This window comes from Physeter macrocephalus, chromosome 4 (genome assembly GCF_002837175.3).
Source record: "Physeter macrocephalus isolate SW-GA chromosome 4, ASM283717v5, whole genome shotgun sequence".
In the NCBI taxonomy this organism is placed as follows: Eukaryota; Metazoa; Chordata; class Mammalia; order Artiodactyla; family Physeteridae; genus Physeter; species Physeter macrocephalus.
In genome coordinates, this window is record NC_041217.1 from 10225363 (window position 1) to 10249032 (window position 23670).

The window sequence follows — 23670 nt, forward strand, 5'->3', positions numbered from 1 at the left end:
GCGGAGCGGCTGGGCCCGTGAGCCATGGCCGCTGGGCCTGCGCATCCGGAGCCTGTGCTCCGCAACGGGAGAGGCCACAACCGTGAAAGGCCTGCGTACCGCAAAAAAAAAAAAAAAAAAAAGTGTTGAGAGGTCAGTTCCATGTCAGATTAGTGGGAATAAAGTAAGAAGTTATTCTATGATGATACTAACTGGATATGGCTAATAAAAGGCATATGTTACACTTCTATTAATTGTAGTCTGGGAGGAAATAATCTTAAAAGAAAGCAGGAAAAGGCAAATGTAACAAATAATGCCTATGTCTAAAGGTGTTTTCTAGATATTACAGCATGTCTATTTATAATATAGAATATTTACATTTAATATAATGTAACTCTTGATATTATAATACAGCATATTTATTTATTTAATACCAAATAAGATTTCCTAGACCTCTGGAGAAGCCTCCTATTTACGTGATTCAAATTTGGAGCTAAATTACCTGGGAAGATTCCTTGTTCGTATGGGTATGTATATGTGAGCGTGTATGTGTGCACATCCCATTGTTTCATTTGCTGTCAGCAGGGAATCAGCTCCTAGTGTCTGATCTCTGATTCTTGCATGTGGCCCCCTCCAAGTTCAAGGCAACAGGAACCTGTAAAATTCTTCCACTTGCTTCAGATTTCTCTAACTTCTCTTTCTGCCACTAGGCAGAGACAATTCCTATTTATGTGCTCATGTGATTAGACTGAACCCATACAGATTATCTCCCTTTTGCTGTATGTAATGTAATGTAATCATGGAAGTACTGATTCATCCTTCACAGATTCCACCCGCGCTCAACTGGGAGGGCAAGGGTCATTGGCAGTCATTCTTAGAATTCTGTCTCCCACAGAAATAATTTTAGTATTACTCAATATTCCCATGAAAAGAGGTCTTTGTGAGAGCTTTATGAAGCCGTGCCTTGTAGGGAGGTAAACAGCTCACTAGGCTTAAGATTTATTCTGAAGTTCATCAGTTTCATTTTTATTTGAAACAGTCTTTTTTATTTTTCTTCAAACAAGATATCATATTTCCAGAAATTTCCATATATTTCATTTCTGAAAATCTTATCACTGTTCTTGGAATAATATGACTTGTAATTCTCATAAGTTATCAGTATGAAGTTCTCTTTGAGCTCTTGAAATGCCTTGTGGTAGCCTATAGCTATTGTAATAAATGGTGGGACTTAATGGGTTTTTAATATAAATAATAATAACAAATAATCCTAGCAAAGCATAACTTAAAAGATTCTCCTCAATTATTCAAATATACTGGGTTCATATGCTTTGTTTCTTCATCGCATCCTTCTTTGTTTTTTTTAATTAATTAATTTATTTATTTATTTATTTTTGGCTGCGCTGGGTCTTCATTGCTGCCTGCGGGCTTTCTCTAGTTGTGGCGAGCGGGGGCTACTCTTTCGTTGTGGTGCATGGGCTTCTCCTTGCGGTGGCTTCTGTTGTTGTGGATCACGGGCTCTAGGCGCGAGGGCTTCAGTAGTTGTGGCATGTGGGCTCAGCACTTGTGGCTCCCGGGCTCTAGAGTGCAGTCTCAGTAGTTGCAGCTCACGGGTTTAGTTGCTCTGTGGCACGTGGGATCTTCCTGGACCAGGGCTCGAACCCGTGTCCCCTGCATTGACAGGCGGATTCTTAACCACTGCGCCACCAGGTAAGCCTCTTCATTGCATCCTTCTTATCTTTTCCGCTTTGACGTAAGTGGCATAAAAACTTTCCTGCTTATCACAAAATTCTGCCTCTCTAGGACTGTTTAAACTTATTGCTGGGCCTCACTATTTAGCTGTAACATTCCCTCTGCAGATAGGTTAACCATACAGTAATTGTAAGACTATATAAAGATAACAGGTTATTCTGACATGGAATAAAGAAAAGGCCGAAATCCTCCTCCTTAACAGCATCAACATACATAGGCATTATACTAATGAGTCACCAGAGGTTTGCATAACCAGTTTGCTCAAATCTTTTTCTTCTTTCTTTTCCAATTGGCAAACCATCTTTCTTTTTTTAAAAAAAATATTTATTGAACATCTACATTGTACCAGTCATTATTCTAAGAACAGGGAATATGGTGGCATATAATATAGGAAGTGAAGAAGCCCTTTAAGTTATGCAAAAAATTAAAGCCAAAAATTCCTTATCTTTCAATTCAGATTTATCATGCTTGCTTCAGTGACACATCTCTGCAAAACTACTGCTTGAAATCTTCTGCAATATCACAATATAGATAACCTATCTTGTTAGAATTGCAAATAGGCTCTGGACTAAACTACCCCTATCTTTCTTGAGAATAGAGTCCCCAACTATCAGTGCCTGTTTAATGCTGGTATATGTCAGGTTCTTAGGGACTGCAGTATAAGGGTGATAATGTTGACGCTTTGTTCACATAGCACGCAGTAATAGAATGGCAGTGCTGAAGGGTTCTTGAGAGCAGTTAAGGGACTGTTTATCTAGGGCCAATAGAGTCAACTCAGCCACATGAACATGGAGGGGTAAGGTATCTGTTTACTACATTACAGTCAGAAGGATCCCTTTAAAACACGTGCCACATTCGACCACGTCCCTGCTCAAAAACTTCCAATGGCTTTCCATCACAGTTCCAGTGAAATCCAAATTTTTACCACGGCCCTTTGCTGTTTCTTCAGTCTCATTCCCTACCAGTCTTGTCTTTTTCCACTCAAATATAAACCCCATCAGGGAAAGGACTTATTTTGTTGCTGCATCCCCATTTCCCAAAACAATGCCTGGCAGAATGTTGTAGAAGGTGTTAATTTGTATTTGTTAAATAATGTATGGATGATGATCAAAAAACCCTATTTTAGTTCTTTTTTCAAAGTGAAGGAGATTCCTCAGGGCAGCCTAATACATGGCATTGGTTGACATTAATTAGTTTGATAATTTCAGGAACACTATGCACATTGAATTTAATAGCAGTGGACTTCAAAGAGAGGTGCATCCACCAGAGGGGGTACAAGGAGCCATTACAGAGTTTTACTTATTCTCTGTGGTACAAACACCCTGTTTTCCATTTAACATTGCATCCAGGGGAAACAGAGCTTTCTGGAGCTCAGACTCATCTGCCAGTGTATCAGGAAGCAGAGTCTGGCAGACAAACTGTGAATGCATTATGGCTGGCTTTAGGCAGCATCTATAGCCTAATTTTGGTAGTACCCAAGTCTACAAGGCAACTGAGTATATATTTTCTTCTGTCAAAGACAGGTAGATTCTACTGCACTTTGCATAAAGGAGTACAACACATTAGAAGGTCTGTGTTGTCATGTATCTCTTCACAGTGACATAATAAACATGGTGATTGGAGACTTAGAGTCCATATTCTGTATTAGAAATACATGGGTGTAAGTAACAGTGGTCCCACTCCCTTGCTATGTGATCTTGCCTGATCCAGTCTGTAAAATGAGAGCAGTATGTACCTCCTTTGTTTTGTTGTTGCTGTTTTGTTCATTTCTAAGGAAACTAAAAAAGACCTAATCATTTTGCTCCACAACAGACCCGACATGTGAAAACCTCTAAATAGTTGTTAGCTAGTAATGTCTCCCTATATGCACTTACATATTCTTTGGAAGAGTCTAGACCATTTGAATTCATGACTTTTACTAGTCTCTGTAAATTCACATACATAGAGTTCTTTTTCCTATTGCCTTTTTCATTTTTTTTATCATCTTTATTGGAGTATAATTGCTTTACAATGTTGTGTTAGCTTCTGCTGTATAACAAAGTGAATCAGCTATACATATACTTATATCCCCATATCTCCTCCCTCTTGCGTCTCCCTCCCAGCCTCCCTATCCCACCACTCTAGGTGGACGCAAAGCACCGAGCTGATCTCCCTGTGCTATGTGGCTGCTTCCCACTAGCTATATATTTTATATTTGGTAGTGTACATATGTCCATGCCACTCTCTCAGATCATCCCAACTTCCCCTAACCCCTTCCCCATGTCCTCAAGTCTATTCTCTATGTCTGCGCCTTTATTCCTGTCCTGGCCCTAGGTTCTTCAGAACCATTTTTTTTTTTTAGATTCCATATATATGTGTTAGCATACGGTATTTGTTTTTCTCTTTCTGACTTACTTCACTCTGTATGACAGACTCTAGGTCCATCCACCTCCTGTGCCACCAGGGAAGCCCTACACATCTCTTTTTGAATTATGGTTTTCTCAGTGTATATGCCCAGTAGTGGGATCGCTGGGTCATATGGTAGTTCTATTTTTAGCTTTTTAAGGAACCTCCATACTGTTCTCCAAAGTGGCTGTATCAATTTACAGTCCCACCAGCAGTGCAACAGAATTCCCTTTTCTCCACACCCTCTCCAGCATTTATTGTTCATAGATTTTTTGATGATAGCCATTCTGACCAGTGTGAGGTGATACCTCATTGTAGTTCTGATTTGCATTTCTTTAATTATTAGTGATATTTAGCATCCTTTCATGTGTTTCTTGGCAATCTGTATATCTTCATTGGAGAAATGTCTGTTTAGGTCTTCTGCCCATTTTTGGATGAGGTTGTTTGTTTTTTCGATATTGAGCTGCATGAACTGCCTGTATATTTTGGAGATTAATCCTTTGTCAGTTACTTCATTTGCAAATATGTTCTCCCATTCTGAGGATTGTCTTTTCATCTTGTTTATGGTTTCCTTTGCTGTGCAAAAGCTTTGAAGTTTCATTAGGTCCCATTTGTTTGTTTTTATCTCCATTTCTCTAGGAGGTGGGTCAAAAAGGATCTTGTTGTGATTTATGTCATGGAGTGTTCTACCTATGTTTTCCTCTAAGAGTTTGATAGTGTCTGGCCTTATATTTAGATCTTTAATCCAATTTGAGTTTATTTTTGTCTGTGGTGTTAAGAAGTGTTCTAATATCATTATTTTACATGTAGCTGTCCAGTTTTCCAAGCACCACTTATTGAAGAGGCTGTCTTTTCTCCACTGTATATTGTTGCCTCCTTTATCAAAGATAAGGTAACCATATGAGTGTGAGTTTTTTGCTGGGCTCTCTATTCTGTTCCATTGATCTATATTTCTGTTTTTGTGCCAGTACCATACTGTCTTGATTACTGTAGCTTTATAGTGTAGTCTGAAATCCAGGAACCTGATTCCTCCAGCTCCGTTTTTCTTAAGATTGCTTTGGCTATTTGGGGTCTTTTGTGTTTCCATGCAAATTGTGAAATTTTTTGTTGTGGTTCTGTGAAAAATGCCATTGGTAGTTTGATAGGGATTGCATTGAATCTGTAGATTGCTTTGGTAGTATAGTCATTTTCACATTGTTGGTTCTTCCAATCCAAGAACATGGTATATCTCTCCATCTATTTGTATCATGTTTAATTTCTTTCAACAGTGTCTTATAGTTTTCTGTATACAGGTCTTTTGTCTCCTTAGGTAGGTTTATTCCTAGGTATTTTATTTTATTCTTTTTGTTCCAATGGTAAATGGGAGTGTTTCCTTAATTTCTCTTTCAGATTTTTCATCATTAGTGTATAGAAATGGAAGAGATTTCTGTGCATTAATTTTGTATCCTGCTACTTTACCAAATTCATTGATTAGCTCTAGTAGTTTCCTGGTAGCATCTTTGGGGTTTTCTATGTATGGTATCACGTTGTCTGCAAACAGTGGAAGTTTTACTTCTTCTTTTCCGATTTGGGTTCCTTTTATCTCTTTTTCTTCTCTGATTGCTGTGGCTAAAACTTCCAAAACTATCTTGTATAATAGTGGTGAGAGTGGTCAACCTTGTCTTCTTCCTGATCTTATTGGAAATGGTTTCAGTTTTTCACCATTGAGAACTATTTTGGCAGTGGGTTTGTCATATATGGCCTTTATTATGTCGAGGTAAGTTCCCTCTATGCCTACTTTCTAGTGAGTTTTTATCATAAATGGGTGTTGAATTTTGTCGAAAGCTTTTTCTGCTTCTGTTGAGATGATCATATGGTTTTCTCCTTCCGTTTGTTAATATGGTTTATCACAATGATTGATTTGTGTCTATTGAATAATCCTTGCATTCCTGGGGTAAACCCCACTTGATCATGGTGTATGATCCTTTTAATGTGCTGTTGGATTCTGTTTGCTAGTATTTTGTTGAGGATTCTTGCATCTGTGTTCATTAGTGATATTGGCCTATAGTTTTCTGCTATAGTTGAGGCCTTTCTGATAGAGCCTGTTACAGAAATGTTTGTGCCTCTACTGACTGCTAACACCCTCTCCCTCATCCAGCCACCTTACCACTTAACCTGCTAATAAGTCACACAGCTTCCCAAGCTTTCCATTTCTTAAGCTTTCCTTCGCTTCAAGGGAGAATTTGCCAGTTATTTCTGTCCTCTAGCAGTGCTCTTCATACTCCCACTATCATCCCTACTCTGAGCCAAGTAAATATTTTTTAAAATAATAATACCTATTGGTTTTTTTAGTATTTAAATTCTCTAGGAGCCATATATCAATTTTTTGCTGCTGTGCTATTTAGGACATTTTAATTCTTTAACTGTCCAGCTCTGCCTGACATACTTACTCACCTCAGCCAAGAAACTGCTCCAGTGGGAAAACAATTGTGTATTGAACTCTGTCCCATTTGACAAGTAATAAATGAGATCTTTAAAGGAGAAAGACAAATGTTTTCTTGCTGAACATTGTGCAAATAAATAAAATTTAAATGCTGTAAGTCAAGTTGCCAATTTTTTAGGTGACTGTGAAAATGCACCACTTTCCTCCTGTAAAAATTGCACTTTCTGAAAACATAGTTAAGTAGTTAGATCGTATTTGGTCAACAACTCATTGTCAATTATGTATTTACTTACAGTTTTTGATAAGTGTAACAAAATTTCATTTTCATAAAAGGGTTTACTGAATTTTATGTGAAATGAATTTTTATTTATGCATAGTATTTTAGTATTTTTCAAATACGCCACGTAAGTTACCTGGACTTACTTGATTTCAGAAATACTAAATAGACCAAGTTATTATTATTTCTACTTTGTACAGATATGGAAATTGAGATTCAGGGAAATTAAATGACTAATTGACACAGGGTTAAAATCAAGTTATTCTTGACATATTCATCATTTGCTCTTTGCAGTCCATATTACATCATTTTGAAAACTCTACAGTCATTTCTACAGAGATTCTTCATGTATATAATATTTATATATACCTGAAATTTGTATATACTAATTGGTTAAGGAAGTCAGATTTTAAATGTGCTGATATTATTTATTTAAATAAATTGTGAAATAAAGTTTGGCAAATTTAAATATGTTTTGTTAGTGTGACTCACTTATTCTCAGTAACTGTGATACAAGTTAGAAAGGACGTCCTATGTAACTTAGGAAAGTCATTTTGCCCAGTGTGGTGAATAAATTTTTCTTTATCCTTTTTTTTTGTAAACAAAACTGAAATCATTGTATACATATTACATTTTGCATTTTCTTTGGTATGAAAAAGGATTACATTTTACATTTATCTACTCTTTGTTTCTAAGAGAAGTTTTTTTTTTTTTTTCTGAACCACTCTTTTAATCTCTCTCCATTCCTTTACTCACTCTGCCTCTAGACATGTAAATAACCTCCCAAACTGGCCCTTGTATATTCTGTCTTGCTTCAAACATTTATTAATTCCTTTGAAGCTATGTCTTTTTGTAATAACAGATATTGTTCTAGTAACTGAGGAGGGAGAATTTAAAAAAAAAAGGGAAGAGCTTCTTTACATAGTGTCAAGGAATGCCTCTCTGTAGCTGATATTTAGTAAATATTTAAATTAAAAGAGAGAGTATCATGTAACATTCAGAGGGAAGAGGGTTTCATGCAGAACAAAGAGTAAGTAGAAAGGCCCTGAGGTAGGCGATTGTGTGGGTATTGAGGCGTATCCAGGAGGAGATTAGAGCTTTAGCAGCTTGATCAAGGGTGAATATGGCTACATCTGTGACTCAACTTCTGTTTTGTAAATAGGTTCATTTGTACCATTTCTTTAAATTCCACATGAAAGTGATATTTTATGATATTTGTCTTTCTCTCTCTGACTTCACGCAGTATGACAATCTCTAGGTCCATCCATGTCACTGCAAATGGCATTATTTTGTTCTTTTTTATGGCTGAGTAATATTCTCTTGTATATATGTACACAGATGTAGAAAACAAACTTATGGTAACTGGAGGGAAAAGATGGGGGGGAGGGTTAAATTGGGAGATTGAGATTGACATATACACATTGCTATATATAGAATAGGTTAATAATAGCACAGGGAACTCTGTTCAGTACTCTGTAATGACCTGTATGGGAATAGAATCTAAAAGAAAGTGGATATATGTGTATGTATAACTGACACCCTTTGCTGTACAGCAGAAATTAACACAACATTGTAAATCAACTATTCTCCAATTTAAAAAAAGGGTGAATACGGCTAGAAAAGAAAAGTTCTAAGAGGTATCCAGGAATCAAAATATGTAACAAGTTTGTTATGTGCAAGTTTAATGAGGACTTTGAATTTTATTCTAAGAGTGACTAGAAGCCGTTGAGCAGAACAGGGGAGTAAAATAAACTAACATACAGTTTTAAACTATGTGAGTACTATGTAGACAGCACCCTTCTCTGGAGGGATCAAGAGTAGAAAGAAGGCCTCCACTTCAGAGGCTGTGACAGTTTTCTAGGAGGGAGATGAGGTGGTACTGGTGGTAGTGAAAATGATTAGATGTATTTTAAGTATAAGCAGTAACAACAGAAATGGCTAATGGGCTGGATATGGGATGTGAAAAATGAGGGAAATAAAAAAAATACCCTTTAGGTTTTAGACCTGAGCAATTAAATGCATATTGTTGCCCTTCACTGAGATGGATAGACTGAGTGAGGAGCTAGTTTGCTTGGGACATGGCGGTGGAAATCAAGAGTTGGATTTGGGGCATGTTGTGTTTATAATACATATTAGACATCCAGGTGGGCATGCCCGGGTGGCAGTTGAATTTATGAATCTGAAACTTCCATGGCAGATCTGAGCACAGGCTAATGGGTAGTGCTTTTGGATCTGGCAATATCAGGGGAATGGTGATTTAAAGAGTAGTCTATTTTGAGTAGTGATGGAAGAAAAAAGGTGGAATGGGATGGGCTTAAGAGAGACTGGAGCATCAGGAATTGCAGATAGCAAATATAAGCAACTTATGGAACATTTTTGTTCTAAAGGGAAGAAGAGAAATAAGGTAGTATTGGAGAGGAAAATTGAATCACGAGTCTATGCTTTGCTGCTGTTGTTATTACTGATGCTGGTATTGCTTCAGATGGGAGAAATTTTAATATGTTAGTGGCCTGATGGGAATTTTCAGCTAGAAAGTTGGAAAAAGAAAGGTGATGGTGCAAGAGATTAAAACATTAATTGTAATAGCAAATCCCTTTTAGATATAGGTAAAAAAACTATTCTCTTGAGTGTTCTAGTTGCCTTAGACAGTAGCAGAGACTTTTCCTTAATTTTTAGGTAAGAGAAGGTGGAGTACAGATGTAGAGAGGTTGTAGATTTAGAGTGGGATCATTAAGAAATCCTCTTCTGATTGCTTTTTATTTCTCAGTCAAATGAGCAAGTTCATCAGCCGAGAAAGAGGAGAAAGGATAATGTATCAGAGAAGAGAAGGTGTAAAATAGTATTCACTTAAAATAGAATATAAATTCCATGCTAAATTCCTTCTGAATTGATTTTAAATTCCTAAAATCAAGTTACTATTTGATATAGTCTCAGCCTATCTCTGTAACTTTATCTGCAACCACTCTCTGCTTCCTTTTCCCACTCCATTACCAAATCAAATCTAGCAGCCCTTAAAAAAGAAGGGTACAGCACACACGAACAGATGCCAACCATGGAAACTTATTTCCAGCTTTAGAAATGTATTAATATAGGTCACCCATATTAGTAGGTCAAAGATTAAAAACATGATACTCTCTTTAGATATAAACATAGTCTTTGACCAAATGTAACTTTCAAATTAAAACGGCATTAAATATAAATAGTTGGACAGTCCTGTAGCATTATATAACATAATGTAACATAATATAATCAACATAGCATAATTAACATAATATAGTAAACATAATAATTACACCATGATGAAACAATAAAAATTTATCATTAAAGTTAAGAACAATACAGAGATATACTATTATTACAATTATTGGTCTGGAAGTAATAGTCTATGTAATTAGATTACACAAACAGCAACAAACAAGCAACAATATTAATAGATATATAGTAAAATAACACAATCGTTACAATGTAGATGAATAAACTTGTAGAATAACTGCTATCTCACTTAACCTAATAACCATGTGAGGTAGGTTCTATTTTTTTTCTGAGTCTAATAGATGAGAAAAGTGAAACTAAAACAGTGGGCTTGCTAAACATGGTACAAGTATTGATTAGCCAAGTGTGATTTGAATTGAATGTAGATAGTTTGAATCTAATTTGGGCTACTCTAATTTGGGCTACTCAAGATGTGAACATGTGAGGGAGCTGAAACTTAGTAACACTAAAATTGAGAGTCTGTCATCTTGTTTAGAAGTATATGCGAGTGTAAGGCAACTTTTCCCAAGCCACCAGGCTTTGACCTAAACACAAATTACATGAAACTGTAAAAGGATATCTTCCATAACCCCAAGGTATTTCAATTTTTTGCAAATTTGATCCTGCCTCTAGAGGAGTCTACACATCTTCCTTAAATTTGGAAACGTACTTTGATCTGAGAAAGTTATAAATAAACTGATATGTTGATTATTTAGATAAAGGGGTTCCCTTATTCTGCTGAAACGCAGGCATTCTTACTGAATGTTATGGACAATATTCTGTTTGAAGCTACTTTTTCATTTCTGGAATGTTTTGATTCAGTCTTGTACACCAGGTCCTTTATTCCTTTATAATATTCATCACAAAGAGTGCTATCAAGACTTAGGGTACATTCTACATATAAAGCAGTTCTGTAAGTTATATATGATGTACTCTGAAATTCATCAGATTGGAAATACAAGTCTTTTCAACATGTTGGTTGGTTTCTTCTGTGCAATTATAATATTATAGTTGTGATTTGTGCCTTCACTGATTCACAGTGTTCATCACATGCCATATACAGAATAAAGCAGTATTGCTGATGTTATAATGTAAATGTTTGGGTTTTATATATATTGTCAGAAGATGGTCTCTTGATATATGAAATCCCAAAAGCAGTGACCTATTCAATATACTGTAAAGACCTCATGTTAAATATGAAGTAGATTCAGATACAGGCTGTAGGTTACATTAATTCACTGCTGATTTGTACTATTTTCTATGTTCAGTTCTTCTTTCTCTTTTCCGTCCCTCCTTCTCTTTCTCTGTCTCTCTCCTGGTCTACTCAAAGAAAAATTATCAGTATTTTAAGAAAGTTTTATTGTAGAAGAACATTCTATGGGAAATCTTAGTGATATATAAATACAGGAAAGTTCAATTTTCAGGACACCAACACTAAACCACATTGATCAGTGGGATTCATATCAAAAGAAAAAACATCTTGGAAAAAGAGAATTATGAACTTTCACAAAGCTACAAAGCAATCTCTTGGGTTTTTGTTGTTTTTGTTGTTATTTTGTGAGAATTGCTCTGAACATGTAAGTTCAAGGGTGTATGAGAATGAAAGGAAAGGTTATGAAAGGAAAATCAATTGAACATTTATAGACCTCAATAAGGAATGTATTTTCAGAAGGGTCAGTTGGTTGAGTTAATTTGCTCAGCCCTAATAATCATATGTTAGTGATTTTAGATTTAGTGCCTTTAACTTACTGGAAAATATGTCAAGCCTAAATAAAATACATTCTGTTCAAATATTCTACTTTCTTTTATTTCTACTAAATAAAACTTCTTATGATCTGTGAAGGTACTTTTTGGATATTTAAGAAAGCATTGCAGAAAGTGTAATTCTTAAATATATATCTTAAGATTTTATAAAATGCAAAATTAATGTAAATCATTTGAAGATCTTAAACAAGTGAAAATGGTTCTCTTTATCTTTTAAATATTCTGTTAGCACTTCAGGTACTTTTGCGTGAGAGCTGAAAAGTGAAATTGACTGGAAGAAATCAAAGTGAAGCTGCCTACCCTACACTCATTGTCTAAACTCTACTGTGCTTATGTTGTAACTCCCCGATCAGTTCTCTTCTAAAGACAGAAGAGTTTGCTCTCAGAACAATTGAGAGTTCTTTGTAGAAAGCTAACTTCATACATCTGATTAAATTAGTATATCATTAAGAAGCACTGTGATAAAATTTCTTTTAATATCTTCTTAGACTTCAGGTACATATTTTGTGATATGACAGTTTTGCAAAGTCAAGTTAAAGGTAGTGTCAAATAATAATCATTTATTTGTTAACCATAACTGTTGGAAAAAATTTTGGAAATGAACTTAATGACTAATACATTAGAATACACATTAGCTTATTCCAAGTAAATGTACTAATATTACAGGGAAATCTATAAAGATGTTACAGTGTGTATCTTTAAGGGGATTGTGGCACTTTGGAGATTTTCTTCTTTAATATTTTAAATCATTGATGAATATACTACAACGTATTATCATTAATTGTCATACTGGAACATACAGGAACAGAGAAATTATATGTTTTGCCATTGGCAAAATGGCAGGTTTTTGATGGTCAAGGCAATTGAATCATAACATTGACTACCTGATTAACCTATACTTTTTTTATTTGATAAATTGATGCTGGTATAATTTTGCTCTTCATTATCTTCTGTGGCAAACCATTTACCATTTAAGGATCAAAAAATAATTTAATTTATTTCTGTTTAAACTGAAAAGGAAAATTTCTAGGTAGATACAACAGTAAGGGAACTTGTGGCTTCAAGTTAAAAAGGACACAAGTTAAAAGTAGCTTTAATAATATGGAACTTTTATATCCACCCAAAAAGTTATCTACAGATAGAGTACCCTCAGGGTAGGCTCAGTTATTGAATAAATGGCATTAGAGAGGCCCAGGTTTTCCCATCTTTCTACTTTGTCTTTCTTGAAGTTACCTTGTCTTCAGGCTTTCATTACTAATGGCCACAAATCATGTACCAGCTAGAACAAACAGGACAATTAATTAAAAAGAGAAAAAGATGAAACTGTATATCTACTAAGAATAAGAGAATTTTTTTTCCCCCAGAAAATTGTCAATTGACTTAGCATCTTATCTGCCAGCATTACATAACCTACACATGCATACCCAATTGCTGGAAAGGAAGAAATAATATTGTGATTGACTTAGAACAGTGTCCCCTATTCATTGAGATGGCACTGCAGTGAGCCTTTGACAAGAAAAGGGCTGCAAGGAAAACCAAATCAAGCTTCCTTAAGAAGGAAAGGGGAAAAAAATAATGGAGAAACAACTAAAAGGGTACCCTAGTTCTACTGCAGAGATAATTCAGATAATACCCATTTTTCAAATGAAGCAAAATTTATATGTAATGAAAATTATTGATCATAATTATATAATTTCATGAGTTTGGACAGAAATTTATGTAACAAACATGTAACAAACACCTTAACCATTTCTGTACTCCAGAAAGTTCCCTCATGTCTTTTTCCCACAGCACATAAAAATGTCTGCTCTGATTTCTATCATCATAGATTATTCTGCATGTTCTTGAACTTCTTAAACTTAGATCATACATTCTGTGTTTTGTTGTGCCCGGCTTCTTTTTCTCCATATCATATTTTTGTTGACTGCATAAATAGTTCAACATGTTTTCACTTATTTTCTGTTTTTATGAGTATATCACAATTTGTTTATATATTGTCTTATTGATGGACTTTTGCTGTGAATTTACATTATTGCTTTTGGATGAATATCTAGAAATAGAATTGCTGGGTCAGAGGATAGATGTATGTTTACCTTTACAAGAAATTATTAAATAGTTTTCCAAGTTCGTTTAATTAGTTTACATGCTCACCCACAATATATGAGAGTTCCAGGTGTGCTACATGTTCTTCAAGATTTGCTGTGGTCAGTAATTTTTTTTTTATAAAGTTGTGTTTTATTTGTTTTTTTTTAATTGAGGTATACTTGACATATATATATATATATATATATAAAACATATTAGTTTCAGTTGTACACCATAATGATTCTATGTTTTATATATATAACAAAATGATCACCATAATAACTCTAGTTAACATCCATCATCATCCATAGTTACAAGTTTCTGGTTTTTTTTTCGTGTGATGAGAACTTTTAAGATCTACTGTCTTAACAACTTTCAAATGTAAAATACAGTATTGTTAACTATAGTCACCATGCTGTATATTACATCCCCAAGACTTATTTATTTTATAACTGAAAGTTTTCGCCATTTGACCACCTTCACGCATTTTGCCCACCTCCTAACCTCTAGCAACTACCAATCTGTTGTCTAGACATATGATTTCATTTTTTTCCTAGTTTCAACATATAAGTGAGATCATATGGTATTTTCTCTGTCTGCTTATTTCAGTTAGCTCAATGCCCTCAAGGTCCATCCATGTTGTCACAAATGACAGGATTTCCTTCCTTTTTATGGTTGAATAATATTCCATCATACGTATATAGATACCACATTTTCTTTATCCACACATACATGGATGGATACTTAGGTTGCTTCCGTGTTTTGGCTGTTGTAATTAATGCTGCAGTTATGATGGGGCTACAGATAATCCTTTGAATTAGTGTTTTTGTTTCCTTTGGATGAATATCTGGAAGTGAGATTGCTGGATCACATGGCAGTTCATTTTTAATTTTTTAAGGAATCTCCATACTATTCTCCATAGTGGCTCCATCAATTTGCACTTCTATCAATAGTTCAATAAGGTTGTCTTTCCTCCACATCCTCCCAGACACTTATCTCTTGTCTTTGTGATAATAGCCCTTCTAACAGGTGTGATATCTCTTTGTAGTTTTGATTTGCATTTACCTAATGATTGGTGACGTTAAACACCTTTTCATGTGCCTATTGGCCATCTGTATGTCTTCTTTGGAAAAATGTCTGTTTGGGTCCTCTGCCCATTTTTTAGTCGGAGTTTTTTTGCTATTGAGTTATGTAAGTTATTTTTATATTTTAGATATTAACCCCTTACCAGATATATGGTTTGCAAATATTTTCTCCTGTTTGGAACCTTCCCTTTTCATTTTGTTGAAGGTTTCCTTTACTGCGCAGAGCTTTTGAGTTTGATGTAGTCTCACTTGTTTTTGTTTTTGTTGCCATTGCTTTTAGTGTCATCGTTTTTAATTTTTATAAACATATTTAGTGATTACAGTAGTATTGACTATATTAAGATACTTCTGTTTTTCTTACTGTGTCAGGAAATCCCTAAGAGCACCCTCAGAAAACATAATTTGCTAGAAGCAATCACAGAATTCAGAAAAGCTGTTATACTCATGGTTACAGCTTATTTTAGTAAAAGGATACATATTAGAATCAGCAAAGAGAAGAGATGCCTAAGGTGATGTCCTGGAGGAACCATGTATAAGGTTCCAGGTGTCACCTCCTAGTGGAACAGCATAGGGGTGAGCTTAATTCTACCAGCAATGGTAAGTGTTAGCAGGTACAAAAGACTGCCAGCCAGAGGAGCTCACCCAGGTCTTGGTGTCAAGATTTTTTATTGAGAGTCCTTCCTGTTAGCGTGTAGTGCATGACTGCCTTAGCTGCTTCATCTCTAGACCCCAGAGGTCAAACTAATATAGCATGGGCCAGGACCTCAGACACACAATTAACAAGTTCAAGATGCTACCTAGAGAGTTTACTGAATAAATTTACAATATTTTAAAGATACATATTCTAAATTCCAAGTTACCTTAGGCAACATTTTCGCCAATATTTTTGTTATTAAGCAAAATAGGTCACCTTTTGTGACCTATATAGTTTCTCATAGAAGTTTCCCCATTACTTTGCCAGACTCTTCTCCTGACCAGTCCTAATGCCAGGTACCAATTTTTGTATTATTTATCTATTTCTATTTAACAAACTACTCCAAGACTTCATAGCTTAAAATAAAAACTGGATATCTTTACATAGTACTCTCAGAACTGCATGGGGGCAAGAGCAAAGCTGTTGTCCTTATTTGGAAGTCAAACAACTTCACTTACAGTAAATTCTGTTGGTAAAAGCATGTCAAATAGCTAGCTAAGAGTCAAGTGGTAGGAAAATGGACTCTACTTCCTAATAGGGAAAGTTTCAAAATATCTGTGGCCACTTTTGTATACAAAAAAGGAGTGAGCTGCTCTCCTATCCATAGGCGTTTGGCGTCAAAAGATTGTTTTAAGTCTCAAAGATTACAAGTTGCTCTTTTTTTTTTCCCTCAACTTGGTGGATATTCCCTCAAGTTGCTCTTTTTTTTTTCCCTCAAGTTGGTGGATATTCTGGTAGCACAACTCTCAAAATTTAATTGGCTTCGTATTTAACTGTTTCCAGACTTATCCTTTGCCAGTAGACTAACTGAAAATTATTACTAAGAATTCCAACCTGCTTCAAGACATGATTTCCTCTCTAGCCTCTCGATTAAACTTGTCAACAGTCCTACGTAAAGGCTCACCCTTGGTCTCTTCTTACTGAGCAATTTCAGTCAACTGATAGGATTTATTGGGTGTCACCTTAATTTATTCGGTGGTTTTTAAGAAGAGGCTTAATGATAATCCTTCATAAGAAGCTGAGTTTTAATTAGTTCTTGTCATTTAAGGATCTTCTCACTTATCTTTTTTATGTTCATATCGAGAATTGATCAAATCTTTCATTCTGAGAGTTGTCAGATTTCTTAAATCTGTCTATTCTCTTTCATTCTTGCTTGCAAACTGGTTGGTGCTTTTCTGTACTTAGGACTGTGGAGTAACTTTTCAAATGTTACCAGTAAGTGATCAACTCATGATACTAACATTCAGTTTTCTCACTTCTTTTCAAAAGTGAGAAACTCAATAGGTCAATTATCTACAACCTGATTTATCATTTGTAGTATTTTTTTATCATATTTCACCATGTATCACATGGATTAACATGGTTCCAGACTCCACTGTGTAAACCAGAATCAATGACACCTATTTCAGAATTTTTGTTTCAACATACCATATTCCTGATTCAAATGTCTGTGTCTGTAGAATAGGCTGTAGTGAGGAACACATTAAAAAATCTCAGTGATTTCTGAGAGTGAAGTTTCTCATTCATGCTATATATCAATCATGTGTCAGCAAAGTGCTCTGCTTTTCAAGGTCACTCTGGGATGCAGACAGAAGACGTAGACATCTTATGATCCCATAATCTTTGAGAAACCAAATAATGAAATGATGACTCCTTAAGCTTTTGCCTCAAAGTGACATACATCACTTTTGCTAACATGTAATGAAAACTCTCTTATTATTGCTTGTAGAGTCTTAATTACTGTTATTATTTTTACCATCATAAGAAGGAAGAGAAGAAAGATCTTGGAAAGATCTTTGATGACCATACCCTTCTTGATGTCTAGGCTTTTCAAAACAAAATGACTTAGTAATAAGACTTTCTTTGGTCACCACACTATCCCTTAAATTACTGAGAGCCTTTAGACTTTAAAGTCGATTAGATCATCTTATAATAATGATATAGCCATTGGATTACAAGTACCAATGTATGTTTGAATATAAATCTGAAATTGGTTTATAGATGTGCTTTCACATAATTAGAGTATTAATTTTGACTGGAGTTTCAGCTCCTGAATGTCTTTCACCTTTGAGATATTTGACAAGCCAATTGGAAGCAGATGTTATTCTCTATGTTACCGGCTATCCAGAGAAAGCTTCCGTGGCTGCCTCTCATAGGAAAGAGATTAAGAGATAGTAGGATCAGTGGCCAGGTCCTGGTAAGACCCCTAGTCTGAGCTACTGTTGGTGAATCCGTGGTTGGTATACTCAGAGGAGCTGTCTTTTTAGCTTAGCCAAGAAAAGATCCAGTCTCCCCAGAATTCACCAGATCCTGCCCTTTTATTTATATGAACTGTTAAATAAACCCTTTTAACAGAAGAGTCTACCCTCTTCTTGATTAAGTCAGCCTGTGCTACCAGTTCACAACTGATCATCTACTATTCTTAAATCCAAAATGCACTGAAAACCATTTTTCTTAATGAAATTATATTTGACAGTAAAATCAAACATAAACTGATATGAGGTTATGTATAGTCTTTACTCATCCCACTTAGCATGAAAGTTCAAGGATTATTCACTGCAGAAATATTGACAGTTTAATTATAAAATGATGCAGAGACCCCACTGGGAGGTTTACATAGCAACTGGTATCTGCATCATTTTGCTTCTTTAAAACTTCAAAAATTGGGCTTCCCTGGTGGCGCAGTGGTTGAGAGTCCGCCTGCCGATGCAGGGGACGCGGGTTCGTGCCCCGGTCCGGGAAGATCCCACATGCCGCGGAGCGGCTGGGCCCGTGAGCCATGGCCGCTGAGCCTGCGCGTCCGGAGCCTGTGCTCCGCAACGGGAGAGGCCGCCAACAGTGAGAGGCCCGCGTACCACACACACACACACACACACAAAATTATGTATTTAAAAAAATGATTGTCCCAAATTTTGAATATGGTATAAGAGTTCTATATGAGTCTTTACCAATTAGAAGATAATAAAAAATTTTAAGTTCATCATGAATTAGGATATTAGATTTTAATTAGACTCATAAGAGAAGGAGCAACTCAATGTTCACCTACTCATGTAATAGTCTTACATTACAGATTGATGATTAATACCTATGATAAATTTTAACTGTGCTGTTACTTGCCTTTCCAATTTGTTACATATTTTAGTTAACATTTATTTAGCTATTTATTGACTTCCAAATAGATCTTCCTACTATAATTCTGGGCTATGGTACACAAATGCATCTAGTTTCTTGAAGAGTCTGAATTTAATAAGAAACAGCTTATTTTTGTACAACATATTTACCCAAATCTGCTGTGATGAATCTCCATTTTCTAAAAGTGGCAGATTCCTTAATAATATCTAGGGTAGAATACTAAAATTTTCTGCACTATCAGTTACTAAAAATCTGTTCAATTCATACCATCAAGCTCATATTCTGTTCCACATTTTCCCCTCCCTTTTACTAGGTAGACCAGTAGCACATGGGGACTTGAATTTTTTTCCCTTCCTTCACCTTAGAATGAAAAGTGCAGTCTATGTCTTCTTTTGTGTCACTGCCTCTTTCTCCTTTTCTGATTTATAGCTTCTCTGTGGTAGTATGGCAGAGAGGAAGCACAAAGAAAGGGACATGTATTATTATTATTAACTTATCGCTCTTGTAGTTCACTTTTTGTGGGTTGTCACTGCCTCTGTGGCGATTGGTCCAAAATGGCTACACTGCATTCCTGCCTCAGAAATGAGGGGGTGAGGGAAGGCATATTCTTGTCTTCAAGAAGACATCTTAAGATTCCTTCATGGAACTTAATATCTTATTTGCATTTCCTTAGTCATAGTTACACCTACCTACAGGGCAGATTGAAAAATATAAAGTTGTAGCTTTGTGGCAGTGTGCCTGGCTAGAGATTAGGTTCAATAACTCAAGAGAACGGGGAGATTCATTGTTGGGAAGCAACTAGGAATCTCTTACAAACAGGAGGCAAAAATAGTGGCAAAAACCATATAATTAATGGAGAAGTCATTACTAAATAACATTAAGTAAGAAAAATATTTGAGATTTTTTTGAATTTTATATAAAAGGCTATCAAATACATTGTTTTCTTGAGCCTAATAGAAATGCAGTACCCAGTACAGGGAATTGATGTTCCCAATCTACCCTACATGTATAAGCCTGTGCCTAGAAAACTACTCAATTTTTGACAACATATTCAGAAGAGGAAATTAAAAGCTAGACCTCATTTACAGAAGAAAGGGAACTCCAAACCATGTCTAAGAAATGCATAACTGGAGTGAGTCAGTTTAGTACAGAAAAGAAGTGTATATGGGACATGATTGATATCATCAAACCACTGAAAAACTTGTATAGATTTAAGTTGATTTGTGTGACTCTGGAATAAAAAAAGGAATATCTGTAATAAGAATTTTCATGGACGTATATTTTGGTCATGAATAAGAATATTCATGGCATATATTACCTGAACCCAAAGAAGATGTCATTGGGATGATGAGTTGTACATTCAGTGGACTTTTCAAGCAGAGGATGGATAGTGATTCTGTGTCTGGAATGTGGGCCCACAGCAGTTGGGTAGAGAATTGTACAGAATGTTCAACGCTAAAAACTACATGACTCGTTTTAAAAAGACACTAAGCACTGGATCAGAGTTTCTGAAAGAGCAATATCTAGTGATTACTACCTTGGATTGCATTTGTAGAAGGCTAACAGCTGTTCCTCTGATAAAGGGTTATATAGTTAAATTATTTTAGGAGACCCTAAATTAATTTAGGAATTAACTAAGAGACTTTGTACACCTGGAAGATGCAAATGAGCAGCGTCCCTCATCTTCCCTTGAGCATTGTGACCCTCAAAAGGGGTTAGACTATGTAGACTTTCCTAACCATATTTAACTACAAGAAAAAACCTCACATGCATGTTTTAACAGCTCCCAGAGCTGGTGCTTCACAGAAGGCAGTCTTAACAATATTCCTCAAAAAAACAAAAACAAGGGCTTCCCTGGTGGCGCAGTAGTTGCGCGTCCGCCTGCCGATGCAGGGGAACCGGGTTCGCGCCCCGGTCCGGGAGGATCCCACATGCCGCGGAGCGGCTGGGCCCGTGAGCCATGGCCGCTGAGCCTGCGCGTCCGGGGCCTGTGCTCCGCAACGGGAGAGGCCGCAGCAGAGGGAGGCCCGCATACCACAAAAAAACAAAAACAAAAACAAAAACATTTTAATCTCTAATTGTTGTGAACATGCAACTTAATTTCAGTAACAGCACCTATCTCATTCCCAACCAAATCTTATATATTCTCATTTGTGCTTTTGAACAGTGATAAAGACTGGAAACACAAAAGTGAATACTTTTTAATACCCTCCTTTATATAAATGTTCCAAAAAGTGTCTTTTTGGGTTTCATATGAAATTTATTTTAAAAATATTACTTTTTGGAAAAAACAGTGTATATCAAAAAAATTCACTTTGAGTTTAATATATGAGATTAGATGTATATGTGTGTGTGTTTTGAACTATATATTTTATATTATATGTATTTAGCATATTGTATACTTTTAAAGCTAACTTCCTGACACTCTCCCATTTTGATAGATTATCATTTGTCAGGTACCAGGTGTTGACTCACCAAAGAACTACCAGTATGACCTGTGAATGAGAACAAATGTATGGCCAACTGTAGCAAGGAAGGCTACTGCACTTAGTGGTGCCCAAGAAGGGAGAGCGCACCAGCAGAGTATTTATATGGTTTCGGCATCCAGTTTAAGGCGGTTCTTTCAATGGAGAGGTGCTGATCAGGCTTCCACAACATCCGTTAGGTTTGGTGGACACAGCCAGGCAAGGTGTGTATAGTAGGTGATTAAAAAGTTGACAACTGTTAGGTGAGTCTAGTTGAGTGAGCTCTTGTTCTGAGAAGGAGCTTTTACCCTGATGACAACCAGCTCAGTATTCTATTTTCGAGCAAGGAGGTTTTCAGAAAGTTCCTGAAATAATGCTACCGCAATCTCATTTCCTAGGCAGCCGTTTCCTGGGCTCATAAAGTCTTGTTGCTCTAGAGACTATGTCTCTGGCTGTAGATGATTTCAGTTCTCCTAGGTCAAAAATGACTTAGAATTTGACTAATTCCCAACTTTAGAAAATCATATGTTGGGTAGAGGGCATAAACTAGTTTAGCACTCCTCTCATTTTTAAAAATTATGTAACAAACTTTAAACTTGCAACTTATTTAATATTATAGGAACCACTACATTATTTTTCATACCTTTTTGAATTAAAGATGGATGCTATGAAATACATGATGTTACAGAAATAGTACTTGGGTAGTAGAATTTAAGAAAGTGCTAGAATTTATTTTGCAAATAATGAGTTGAATAAGAAGTTCCCAAAAGCTCTTTAAGAACCTGATTTTTAATAATAGTGTTTAAATGACTAAAATATTAGGGGTTTTATCCTTGTCATTTATCATGTTCTGTAAGGCAAAATAGTTCTGGTTTGTTAAACATTAATTAAAATCACATATTTAGTTCTTGCTACTATTGATGATGCTTTAGTTGGTGAATTATTCATGATAACTAATAGTTTAGTTGCTTGGTTTCTGTTTAATATGCATGTAGTACATCATTTAGAATTTGATCTTTCCCACATTAAAATCCACATTTCCGGGCTTCCCTGGTGGCGCAGTGGTTGAGAGTCCGCCTGCCGATGCAGGGGACGCGGGTTCGTGCCCCGGTCCGGGAAGATCCCACATGCCGCGGAGCGGCTGGGCCCGTGAGCCATGGCCGCTGAGCCTGCGCGTCCGGAGCCTGTGCTCCGCAACGGGAGAGGCCGCAGCAGAGGGAGGCCCGCATACCACAAAAAAAACAAAAAAAAAAAAATCCACATTTCCCTTTTAGCCCTTTATATTAACATGCAATCCTTCTTGTTTGAGAGGCCTCCTGGATGACTTTACACATAATCACAGCAGTTCTTTCAGTAGTTTGTGCTATACAATTGAGTTTAAGGTAATTTATACTGACACCAGTATCTCCTCTCATGTTATGAACAATGACCTAACAAACTTGATTGCAAGGAACCAGAACTAGCAATTCATCCAAGAATAAAGAGTTGAAATGCAAGTTTAAGAAAGGTGTTGAATGGGTTCAGAAGAGTCTGACCTCAAGGCTTTTAAGGTGGATCTTTCAAGGTGGGCAAATGATTAGGACTGAGCAAAATTTATGAGATAGTAGTTTAGGATTGGGACACAATGAGGGATGGTGTTGAAGTAAGTAAACTGTGACTTGAGAGGTGATGGATGCTCAGGTGAGAAGATTCTTGTCTTCAATAGATTGATCTTTAGGAAATTTCTGAAGCAAACAGTGAAGTAATTTGTTGGTTTACAGCCTTATCTTTCCCAAGCAAAACTTCAAGTCACATTGACACAAATAGTCTCAGTTACCAAAGCCACCTAAAGCAAGAAATAACAAGTATTTACTGTCTGTCTGGAGCTTAGGTTTGCTGAGTGTGTGAAAACTTTCCTGCCATCTTCGTTGCTTGGATCAAGAACTAGGCTAGAATGAGCCCCATCATCTGGTGGAATTTGGAATAATGTCAACTGTCTTAGCCTCAAAGATCAGGACCATTATTTATTCATTGTTTTATTCCTTCATTTAGGCATTCAAAAATTCTCATAATGGCTTATGGGTAGGCATTCTACTTATTTCTGGAAACACAAATGATACTAATATAGACACGGTTCTCCTGCTTTCATGAAGCTACAGCCTAGATATTATATATATGCTCTTAGGTTGCAGAGGTCACCCCTTCCTGCACAACTGTGAGACTCTTTAATTTCAAACAAACCTCACATTTGTACATTAAAGGCAAATTTAGCAAATCTTTAAGGTGCTTGATTTGCAACACGCCCCAATCCCATTCTGTATTTCTCTTCTGGTTTTATCTCAACAGTTCAATCTCAGCCTTTGAGGCTGGAGATCTGATGCCTTGAGCCACTCTTGCTAGTTC